Genomic DNA, 12,967 nt, shown 5'->3' with positions numbered 1-12,967 from the left:
GACTCTCTGATACATCCTGAACAAACACTGTATTCCTAACTGCTGTATGATAGATCATTTGGTTTTAATTTGCAATCTTTTTACTGTTAGCAAATTTTGTAATCTGGATGTAGAGCTTGTTTCAATGGACCAGGAAGGCCGTCGATAGAGTTAACCATAGTTAACTTTTGGAACTGGAACAGTGTTCTCTTCTTCTATTTCTCTATTGGACCATAACATTTTTAGTATCCTAAAGATTAATGGAGATCTTCGCTGCTGCTTCCCAGTTCGCAGAGGCATTCATCAGGGGTGTCCCTTGTCTGGGATGCTGTATGCTTTTAGTTTAGAGTCATTCCTGCACATTCTCAGAAGCCATCTGACTGGCCTTTCTGTGCAAGGGTTGTCAGATGCTTTCCCATGTCATCTGTCGGCCTATGCAGATGATATCTCAGTTTTGATGATATCTGACAGTGATGTGTAGGCACTTTTTGCTTTTTTTCAAGTGTATTAACAGGCATTAACTGGGCTAAGCGCAATGCGATCTTACTTGGCTTTTGGGAGTGCAATGGTCCCCCTTTCTTGCCCCAGAATAATAATGCCTATAATAGGGCATTTCTGGAATTAAGGTGTTGAGGGTCTTTTTCAGATGTGAACAATATAGGTTAAAGAACTAGGAGGAGGCTGAGGAGACAGTGCAAGGCTGGCGCTGGCTCCTTCCGGGACTGTTTTCGGAGATGGGTTTTGATTGCCAATAATCCTGTGACATCAGCTCAATGGCGTGGCACCAGCTTGTGTATCATTCTGGGCCTTTTGGACAGGAGTCAGAATCATATTAACCATTTTTTAAAATAGCTAACACTGGTTGCACCCTTCTTTGCTGTTCCTGCCATTAGATGAAGGGTGACATGGCCACAATTTAGTCAGCAGAGTGTTGAACTTTCACCTCCAGTCTGTTCTGCAATTGCTGTTTTCTGACTTCCCACTGACTTGGAAATACATTGCTTTTTCTCTCCTCTGTGATGTTGCGGGGGTGAAGGGGATAAGATTTGACTTCCCTATTTTTGTTGGCACCTGATCTATTACCTCCATTCTGTAATGGTCTTTCTGATGCCTGGTGACTTCTGTGAAGTATGGGGCCAGATCAGGTGTTTTCTTGGAAGAGTCACTGTTTTTAATCCACTTTCCCTCACTGAAGCTCTCTTGTCCAGGATACTGTTTTCTGCCTTTACTAAGGCTAGGTTGACCAGGCTGTTCCACCTGATTATTCCTAACTGAAAATCATTGATTGCTCTTCAGACCAGAATCCAATCTGTGTGGTTTTTGGATAAGACCCTCGCTGAATTCCAGGCAGAGCTCTCTCAGCAGGCGGTTCAGTATTTGCAGAGATTGCTCTTCCACGGGAGACTCCTGTGTTCCCCTCACTAGCCATCTCTTCTTCTATGGCTCAGATCCTGGTGCAACCAGGTGTCCAGGAAGGGTTTGGTAAATGTTCCTTTTGAAACCATGAACAAGAAGCAGCTGTATGGTATGTATGCCAAGGTACAGCATTATGCCATCCTCTCTGATACAGCCTGGACAATGCCTCTGTCCCTTGATGACTCTGGAATCATAGAAAACAAGGGTTGGAAGGGACCTCAGGAGGACCAATCCTCAGACAGATTTTTGCCCCAGATCCCTAAATGGCCCCCTCAAGGATTGAACTCACAACCCTGTGTTTAGCAGGCCAATGTGAGGACAGAGTAAACACCTCCTTTTCCTACGGTGACTTGCAGTGAAGGGTCCTGCACAGCATCATAGCAACCAATCGTTTTGTGCACCATATTACCCTGAGGTGTGTGCTCAGTGCCTCTTCAGTTCAGTATCAGGCACAGTATTTCATTTTTTCCTACATTGCTCCCACTTGATTCCTTTTTCTGATTTTTTGCAGAATTTTTCAGTAGTTTAGGATTGGTTTTCTCCAAGCCCCTATTTGTTTTTGGAGCGAGATACGGTGCTTGCATTTGGCCAGTTTCCCGCCAGGCTCACTTTTTGCTGGGTCAAGCAAAACTAATTGTTTAGAATTGTTTTCACCATAATAGAATGGCCGGGGATAAAGAGAGTTGATGATCTAGGGCTGCTTCACACACTGATTGTGGCCTGGCTGCAGCTTGATTACTCCTTTTATAAATTGACCTGTAACCTGGACACTTTTCAGTTGACTTGGTGTGTTAACAATATTTTGAGTGAACCTGGTGATGACTGTGCTTTAGTGATCCATGCTTAATGTTCACTTAAGATGGATTTTACATGCCAAGTCTGTAGGCGTCAACTAAGCACTGATAAATTCATAGCTGGAAGCCAGACCAGCTCACCTATGTATTAGTATTGTTTAAAATAGGTGTTAGAATTTTAAGAATGTGTTAGTGTTTAGACTCTACAAAATACTTGTAAGTTGCTGCCTGCATTAACCTTATTTCTAGTGTCTGTATCCCATGATACAAGGTACATGTACGTTTGCTTTATACTTGTGAACCTAGGTTCCTCCCCCTCATCAAGAACTATCAAACCTAAATGGGCCATTTTGGGACACTTTGTTCATTGCCCCATCCACCAAAGAAGTAGTTACATGCAAGAGTGCTGGTCCCATCTGTTTGAACTCTGAGGGATGGGCACAAAGATGCTCATAAGAAGCAAAGAGATAACTATTTCTGTTTGGACTCTCACAAGGACTGAAGCTAAGAAATAAAAGTAGATATCTCCAGGGTCAATCTGGGTTAGCCCTAGAAGACATTCAGTGGACAGATTACTGTATCTCAGTCACCTTTTGGAACCATAGACTGTAACTCATTTGTGCATATACATTACCCGCTTTAACCTGTAAATAACTTATTTCTTTTCTTAGTCAATAAATCCATAGTTAGTTTTCTATAGGATTGGCTACCGGCGTTGTCTTTGGTGTGAGATGTAAGGCACAAATTGATCTGGGGTAAGTAACTGGCCTCTTGGGACTGGGAGAAACCTGAGTATTTTGTGATCTTTCATATAAGTGACCATTCATCACTAAATTCAGCGCTTGCCTAGGTGGCAAGATAGGCTAAAGGAGGACTGTCTGTGACTCCATGATAAGACTGTTACAGTGCTTCAGTTCACATTTGTTACTGGGTTGGTGAAATCTAATTACAAAACATATCACCAGTTTGGGGTGTGTGCCCTGCTTTTTTATGGTCTGCGCCGATGCTGGCACTCAGAGTTGTGAGCCACACCAGACAGTGTGACACAGATTGGAATTTTATAACATTTTAAATAGTTTTAATGTGAATAAAGGTGTTTTCATGTCATGTCTCTCTCTAATGACTTTTCAAGTATTTATCCAGTGTGCAAAAGTTTCAACAGCAGAAACTTAAAAAGCCCCACATCAGAATATCCCATGCCAAGCACTCATTTGAGAAGTGCAGATATACTTGTTCCACTCCCTTGTTTTTTCCCCTAAGGTAGAGGAGGGACTTGAACCCAGTGTCTTTCATATCCCAGGTGAGTACTCTAACCACTGTAGTAAAAATTAGGTGGGAGGTGGTCTGCCTCTGCTGGCTTTTTGGAAGAAGACCATAGGGGGCTAATTCCAGAAGAAGGTTCACAGATGAGTATTGCTAGCAGAACTAGGCATCCTCCTGCAGCTTAGATTTAGGTGCCTAGCTCTGTGAGGGGGTGGGGCTTAGTAGCCCCCTCTGGTCAGCATCTTCTATTGTCTAGCTTAGGCAGCTCCTTACCGAGCATACTAGTTTTTGTGAATCTCAATTTAAGGGACCTGTCTCTCCCCATTCACTGTTTAGGACTATACGTGCACCACTCAGGCTTTACAAACTTCAGTGGTTTCATAGAAGTTAGGTGTTGTGATGCTCAGTGTACCATACCTAAGTCCTTTTGTGCATCCAGGACTAAGCTCTTTAGGGTGGGAGCCATGTTTTCCTCTGTATGAGGGCATCACAAAACATATCACTTGCTCTATCATAATGCAAATAGAAAACAATAGTAACATGCATGCTCATTGGGAGAACTTCTTGCACTCCCCATTCACTCTGCCTTTCCAGTTATGTCAGCCTTAGTTCCTATCCTTCTTTCACACCTGTTAGTGCCTCTTTACACATTGCTCCCCATGCATGTCCCATCAATTCTAGATCACCAAGCCACCAATCCCTCTGCATTCAAGCCCTCCTGAAATTTCACCTATTCCATGATAGAATCATAGAATATCAGTGTTAGAAGGGACCTCAGGAGATCATGTAATCCAACCCCCTGCTCAAAGCAGGACCAATCTCCAGACAGATTTTTGCTCCAGACCCCTAAATGGCTCCCTCAAGGATTGAATTCACAACCCTGAGCTTAGCAGGCCAATGCTCAAACCACTGAGGTACCCCTTCCCTCTCTGCCCCCTTATGATGCTCATATGAAGTGAGAAAAACCCATAACTCAAAATGAGGTTTTTTTTCTGGGCTTCTCAATGGGTTTCTTCTTTGATTCATGTTTAAGACTGTAAGACCTCTGGGGAAGGGACTCTCCTTTCTGTCTCTTGTGCAGGGCCGCCCTGGGGGCGGGGAGGAGGGCGGGTGGGGCAATTTGCCCCAGGCCCCACAGGGGCCCCCACGATAATATAGTATACTATAGTATTGCAACTTTTTTTTATGGAAGGGGCCCCTGAAATTGCTTTGCACCAGGCCCCCTGAATCCTCTGGGCGGCCCTGCTTGTGTGGAGTGGTGAGTACATTATTGATGCATCATGTTCACCATCATAGTGTTACCAGTAAAGTATTCCCCAGTGACATGTTCAAGCACTGTTAATGGGCACTTATTGTAATCTCTGTCCTGCTTAATTCTGGCCACACCCTCCTATTACTCGAGGGGAGGGAGTCCCAGGCAGCTGATACGTGCTACATGTTCTGTCTGTCATCAGGAAGCACTGAGTAAGATTAGCGAATTTAGCGTTTGTCAGAAAATTCTGTATCTTGATGGTGAACTCAAGGGGTGCAGTTATTCAAATGCAATCATAAGGCAGTAGGTTATAACACTTCCAATGAACATTACATTGTGGAAGACAAACTGAGGGCTAATTATTAACCCTGAAATGCATTTAACCTCTCTTCATTATAACACCCGACATATTGTCTCTTCAAAATCACTCAAGGTAAGCTAAATTGCCCAGTGATTGATCACGTAATACAAGACTGTATCTAAAAGGGCAGCAGGAAAGTGGCTGTGAGCCATCCACTTTGATTTTCCAGAGCTTAAATATCAGCTTCCATTTTCTACCAACAACATATGATTTCCTTTTTTTGCACACTGGTTTATTGTCCAATTTATTTAATCATGAAAAAGATAGGGTATGTTGTTGCTTCTACCTTTCCCTTTTATGGCTCTATTAGATAGCGTTTCCTTATTGTTTCCCAACAAGAACCAGTCAGATGGCTTTACTAGACAGCACAACAGGTGTCTGGCATTTTCTCCTAGTGTAACTAGAAAACAAATGAGACAGAGGACGTTGGCAGAAGTATATCTAGATTTAAAGTAATATAATTGTAACTGAAGATAACAAAGGAAGCAAACTGATGTTAAAAATTTGCTACTGATTATCCTGGCAAAGCATTATGTGAAACTCTGAATGAAGGCAACAGCATAAGAATAAATAGATTTACTGTACCGTAGAATAGATCAACTAATCAGACAGGTCAGCATGTTAAAATGATGAAATGATAGAACGCAAAAATGTTTATAGAAAAGAAGAACATGGGAGTAATGGTTAGGTCCAGCCACCTGAACATTAATTGGAATCCATGTTAAAGCTCCAATCCAGACTTTCACATGTGCTTAACTTTCATTATGTGAATGGGCTTATTGAACTCAATGGGACTACAAACACATTTAAAGTTAAGCATGCATGTAAGTCTTTGTAGGATCAGGATGTAAGTGTAAATGTGTGGTGTGGTCCAGCAACTAGGATGCTGACTTGGGAGACTGGGGTTCAATCCCTTACTCCACTATAGACATCCTGTCCTACACTGAGCAAGTTTCTTAAGGCCAGACTTCAATGGGGATTTTAGGTGTTGCTTGGCTGAACGGAAGACCACCTAAATTCCTAGGTGGCCTGAAGCCTCGTGGAATTTTCAGCCCTGTGTTAGGCAGTTCTGGGCCACCTCAGATCCCTTATGAGTTCCTGGGGATAGTTAAGAAGCTAAACAAGGGACTTTCAGAAGCCAGCCGGGTGAGCAGTGCCAGGAAGAGGAGAGGGGTTTAGGTTGCTGACCTAACAGGCCAGAGATATACAGTTCCTTCTGTTTAGGATCCTTAGATATGAACCCTGTCCTGGAGTTAGGACTTGTCTACACAGCATGGCAATGTGCACTAGTAGGGTATGATTTCGCACACTCATGGGCCAATGTAGATGTACTGGCACATACTAAAAGGTTAACACGCAACAAGGAAATTTTAGTGCACACTAGACAGAGTTTACATGGGCCAGTTAGTGAACAACACATTGGCGTGCTTTAGAAATCTGTAAAATGGGTACAGTAATACTTCTCTACTTCTCAGGGACATTGTGAGGATAAATGTTATTATAACTCTGCTGGCTCTTTAGCTGGAATGGTGTTAATCCCCAGTGTGACATCCAGCCAACAGAGACCTCTGTAATCCCTCCAGCACAGGAAAGAGAACTGCTAATGGGAATCTGACTCAGGAGGGAGCCTGTGGGAGCAACAGCATGAGGCCAGGGGCAGCCGCTTGGGGCTGGCTGTGGAGAGGTGACTGGACTGCTTAGGAAACACTAACAGCCAGGCAGGAAAGCAGCTTGTTGCTCTCAAGGGGGCTAGTGCAGATTCTTGAAGGTGGCCGCAAACAAGGGACAGATCTGAACAAAATGACTGACTTTTGGCCATGGGATATTCTGGCCATTGTCACAGGGTGACACTGGCCCTTTAAGGAGGAAATGCATCTGTGATTCATCAGCTGCTTCCCAATTAGGGCCAAGAAAAAACACCTGGGGCATATAAATGGGAGAGCCTGGCAACAGAGAAAGAATAGGTGGGAGTTACCAGAGACCAGGATACTGTGGATAGCCACTGAGCAACAGTGCTGAAACCAAGGCTGGGGGCGGGGAGATGGCCAGCAGTCCATGCCCCCCACTTTTTATCATAGGTGTAGTTTGGGCAACAGAGAGCAACGTTGGCCCTCCCAAACTGAAAGCCTTGAGCAGGCACAGAGCGGCACCAGCAGGGGCTGCGCTTCGTGGCAGGGGAACTATCAGCTGGCACCACTACGTGCTTGCCCAAGGCTTGCAATTTGGCTGGGGCAGCGCTGCCTCCTGTCCCCCAAACTACACCCATGTTAAAAAGTGGGAGGCAGGGGCATGGCCCCCTGGCTCTCCCAGTTCTGGCACCAGTGCCCCTCCTCCCCTTTTACAAAAGTTCTCATGCCCTTGCCCTTGAGGAAAGCTGTAGGCCACTGGTTCCCAAACTTGTTCCACTGCTTGTGCAGGGAAAGCCCCTGATGGGCCGGGCCAGGTTGTTTACCTGCCGCGTATACAGGTTCAGCTAATCGCAGCTCCCAGTGGCCGCGGTTCACTGCTCCAGGCCAATGGGAGCTACTGGAAGCGGTGACCAGCACATCTCTCGGCCCGTGCTGCTTCCAAAACAGAGACCGAGGCTGAAGGCCAGAGAGCAGCAGAAAGAGTTGCTTGTGTCACCCTAAGACAGTCTTAGGGTGACCAGATGTCCTGTTTTTAAAGGGACAGTCCCATTTTTGGGGACTTTTTCTTATATAGGCACCTATTACCCACCACCCCCATTCCCTTTTTTCACAGTTGCTATCTGGTAACCCTACCCTAAGTGCCCTTCACTGCCTACTGATAAAGGGTTCTCTGTCATAACAGCAATTCCTGTCAGGTTGGACAAGTTGATTACACTTAACACACTGGTGTCCTGGTATTTATCTATAAAGAATAGGTGTAAGGTTTCAGGTTAAAACTTCGAACACACTGGTCATTAACATCATTTTGAAATGTAGGTATTAACACTGTATGAGGAATTATGGGTACTTGCTGCTATTATGCTTTAAAATCTGTAACAAAACAAAGGGAGAAATACGTGGTTTTCCAGACAGGAGGGAAAAAGTAGTTCTCCCTGTCTCTAATGTAAATTAAGCGGGTTTAGCCAAAGACATATTAAGTCAATGGGAAAAGTAAATTAACAGAGGGATGTGAAATCAGCATGGGAAAACACGGGAGTCCGAAACCCTAGGGTTCATCCTGTTTTTGGAAACAAACCCAAAAGACTTTGGAAAATACAAGGAAAAGAAAAAGAACATTTTGTTATCAATTTCACTGAGGAACATTCCTGGAGGAGGGAAATGATTCATGAAAAATTTGGATCCTTATTTAACTGAAAGTTAGCAAGCTCTGCAGACTTTGAGAATGAGAAAACTGCTTTGGCCAAAAGATTGTAGCTTGTCAAGTTTTAGTCACTAGAAAATGTGTTATACGCTTGTCTTATGTGTAACTATTTTCTGTTTCTATCGCCTTGCTTAGTATCACTTAACCCTTTTGTCTTATTATAAATTCATCTCAGGACTGTTAGATTAGATTGAGGTGTGCATCCTCAGCTGAGTCAACAGGCCGGTGTGTATATGGTCTCTTTGGAGAGAGCAAACTTAGTAATATCTGAGTGATCATTGCTTAGGGCTGGATACTGAAGGGGAATGCTCTTCAAAGTGGGCTGGAAACTGAAGAGCACCAACGTTCCTTGTAAGGCAAAGTAAGGGCTGATAGGGTCTTGAGGAGGGTCTTTGCTCGGCTGGCTAACAGAGAGCTGACACGGCAACGAATCTCTCTCGCGCGCTGAGGCAGAGGGGTAACAGAGTGACTTACAGTTCTGAATGCCCAGAGAAAACATCACAACCTGCTGACTTGAATCTGGAGAGCTGATTTTAACCTGAGAATTGGACAGTACTGAAGGCAGGGAAGCAGCAGAAGGGTTTTTGCTGGACAGCTGGATCCAAAGGGTTGGAGAGGGCTGAGGGCAAGGGAGAGTGAGGGGTGCTCTCCTGATGACATGCACTCCCAGCAGAGAGGCCCTGGGAACAGTAGGTTTGCACTCTAGGTGAATGCATTGAGGTGGCTGCCTGGCGAAAGGACAGGGGGACTGAAGAAGAGCTGGAGGGTGGAAGATGCCAGGAAGTAATAATTTGGTTGCTGGACTAAAGGATGTGGGATTTTAAGGACTATATGCATTGGGTACTAGAAATGGACTATGTTTTGGGACTTCTGTTATGGATTATATGAACTATGTTTTTGTAAAAACCTGGCCCCAAGGAGGGGTATTTTTAGGCAAAGAGTATTGTTGTTATTTGGGACTCTGAGGCAGGGAAACTGAGGCAGGCATGCCTGTTCTGCCACTGGAGGGTGCTCCAAATGGGTCACCTTATCACAAAGCTTTTCTGGGAGATGGGTGGTCTGGAGTCAGTATTCCTGGCAGTAGGCTAGAGGAGCCCTACCAATGGGCTGAATTAGGAACTGTTGATTCATGTTTTGTTTGTAACTTGCAATTCTTATTCCTAACAACCCTAATAAAGGAAGCCTTTGTTATTCATCAGACTCTGGGAGACTTTATGGGAATTCACCAAGAGCTAAAGCCAGAAAAACCTACTGCTGGAAGTGTTTACCTCAGAGTGTGGTACACTCATCTAGGGGAGTGGTGTACCACAGTATTCACAGCAACTCCCTGCAGTGGGGGAAATTACAAAACATTAAAAACTATGAGGTGCTCAGATACTACAGTAATGGGGAAGGATATCTAAATACCTTAGATTCTGCATAGGCAAGATTGTAAGTGGAGTTTGGGATGACTAATAACAAGGCAGAGCTTTAATATACAATCTAATTTAATTTTGAATTCTGCAGCATATTTTATTGTAGATGAAGTAATGTTTAGATAGTAAATGAAAGGCAAATCACTGAAATCAAAACAGTGATTTTTCTTAACATTTTACACTTCCCCGGTGCTTTTCTTCTCAGTCTGAAAGCATTTTACAAACACACATTAATTAATACACGCAAGTAAAGCTAGTTTGAAAATGTTTTGTCGATGGAAAATCTTGACTCTTTAGCAAAAACCTGAAATTTTAGCTGACAACTTTTTGGTTTAAAACAAAAATTTGATTCAGAAATATGGTGCCTCATGGGAATTTTAGTTCAGGTACCTCATTCCCCTCCATTCTCCTCTATGAGTTGGACTCTGGTCGGACTCCATCACCCATGATGCACCAGAGTTTCTCCTTTTGGAGAAACATTGTGGTGCATCCCTGGATGCAATGCATCATGGGAGATGTAATCTGGCTGGGCAACCCATATTTCCCATTTCCTGCCTATTTGCTGCTTTTACCCAGTAACATATGTACAGTTATATTGTGAGATCTCTGGGACATGGACCATGTCTCTTTTATGTGTCTATAAATTGCCTAAATGCCCTGCCAAACAATTATTAGAACGTTGTATGTTTTTACAACTAAAGTCCATGACAGATCCTTGCAGTATTAGGGCTGACTAACCCTAAGTACCTTCAGGAGAGCTTGGAATGACATTCCAGAACAATAGCTTTGACAAAGGGGGCTGTGTTTACTCCCTCTCTGCTATCACAGTTCCTTTGGCTGGTATAGCTAGCAAGAAGCAGTGCATGGCCTGCCCCCTACTGCGGAGTTCACTGCCACTGTGTATGCTAAACACCCCAGGCTCTTGTGTAACAGAAGCTCAAGGAGCAAGACTGTAGTGGCCCTTTGCCACTCATTTCAGGCTAGCCACAATCTAAAGTAATTTTCTCAAGGTCAGACAGTGTGACACAGTGTGCCAGTGACAGAGCTGGGAATAGGACACAGGAGTCCTGACTCTTAGTCTAACTACTAGAGCACACACATATTGCTACTTTCATAGTGCAAACTTTAGGACTGCTAGAATGTTTTCATTAAATTACCTGGGACAAAGCAATGGAGGGAAACAATATCAGGCAGTTGGAAAACCTTAAAATATGAATGAATGAATTAATGAATGAATGAATGCACCACCATTCTTAACATCGACTGACCAAAAATATGCTAACAGAAACCAAAAAAAGTCAATGTGGAGGACCCAGAAAGAACAAAAAGGTAATCAAGATCACACAGAGGCTAATGCAAGGTATTAAAAAAAAACAGGATAACTGAAAAGATTTTAGAATGCAGCTGAAGAACGTATAGCTTTCTGCTAAGAACAGTGAAGGTGAAAAATTAAAGGAAAATTGCAGAAGAGGGTAAGATAAATAAGATATTTTCTCAAGTACATAAGGAATGAAAGGTCATTGAAGGAGACAGTGGAATTTCTAAGAGATGGCCAAGGTAATTTACTGACTGAAGAGACAGACATTGCTAAAACACAATCAAATGAATTCTTTGCCTCTGTGCTCACATAGAAGGCTCGGGGACAGATGTCAGAAACAGACATAAATTTCCCAGGAGAGCAAGAAAAAAATATAGAAGGAAGCAAGCTTCATGCCAGAACAGGTGATCAAGAAATTAGAACATCTGAAGACTACCAAAACTCTAGGGCCAAAAGGAACCCCCCAGGAATTCTAAAGAAAGTGGCAAAAAGGGACAGGAAACATTTCCAGATGGATCTTTGGAAACAGGGAAAATCTGAATAAACTCATGGATCTATTGAATAAGGAGTAAATCCTGCCACATTCCACTCTTGTGAGTGCAAAAGGCACAACTATCAGTTGAATTAGCCTGGTTCGACTGTGCAAAGCTGGAGGCAGAATGTAAGAAGCCCTTCAGAGACTCTACATCCCCCCAGTGGGGCCACTGAAGAAAAGAACATTGAACGGGAAGACAGGAAAGAGGTGTGGCTAGTGAACTGTAACCATGAAGATCCAATGGCTGAATGCATTTTGGGGGGAAGAGAGGATACAGGACTAGGTGGGCTTCAGTTGCAATTATAGAGCTGCTCTTCTACCACTCTGAGGAACAGCCCATCATCAGCCTGCCAGTCTATTCACCTGGGATTGGTGCAAGAACCAAAAGTTGGTCTAAGAAAATTCTGCAAACTTGTAATCATTCCATTTCTATTTCTTTTTTACTAAGAGAACATGCAGTTGGAGGATTAATAAGCATTGCAAAGTATTCAGACTTGAATGTCTAAGGTTAGGGACCTAAATGTGTATGTAGGATACTTAAATAAATAGCCTGATTCAGAGACACTGTACCTTCCAGCTTCCATTGAAGTCAATTGGCCTTACTGCTTTGTGCTGTGTTTTGCATACATAAAAGGGCTATACGGCTGAAATCCACTTCAACCACATAAAGCCAGGGGTCAAATTCACCTCTTAACCTGGTGCGTAGGTGCTGGCGTGCAATTTAATGCTCCTGGCCTGGAAGTTGCTGATTATCTAATCTCTGAGCTGCAATAGTGGACACAGCCCATCTGTGACAAGAGGCTTCCAGCTAAGAAAGGTACTTCCTGTATCAGCCCAGAATTATCTGAAGCGGAATAAGCAGCTACAAAGATACACAAAAATGAGAAATTAAAGTTGGCCAAACTTGTTTAAACTTCAAACAATGTAATATTCTGGCTTGTTATGAGGGATGAGTGCAGGTTTAGCATGGTTCTTATTTTATCTGAACTAGTTCACCCATCGTTAGAGAGTCTTCTTAGAATACAACAATCAGAACAAATCCTTTGATTATGTGGTTCAAGTTAGTGTCTCTGCTCTGCTTGCAAACTCTAAAAAGACTCCTTCTGCCACACAGTAAGAGGCCCACTATCACCCCATCTAATATATGCTGGTGACCTCTAAAGGGCTTCTGCACTCCATGTCTTATCAATAGGACCCTTACCTGTGCACCCCAAACAGAACAAAACAAAACAGAATACAACAGTATTTGTTTAATGATCTCCTCTTTGACACTAGGCTGGGGAGACAATGCAAGTTTTGCCTGT

Source organism: Mauremys reevesii, linkage group 1, assembly GCF_016161935.1.
Source record: "Mauremys reevesii isolate NIE-2019 linkage group 1, ASM1616193v1, whole genome shotgun sequence".
NCBI lineage: Eukaryota > Metazoa > Chordata > Testudines > Geoemydidae > Mauremys > Mauremys reevesii.
Note: the sequence above shows the minus strand (reverse complement) of the source record.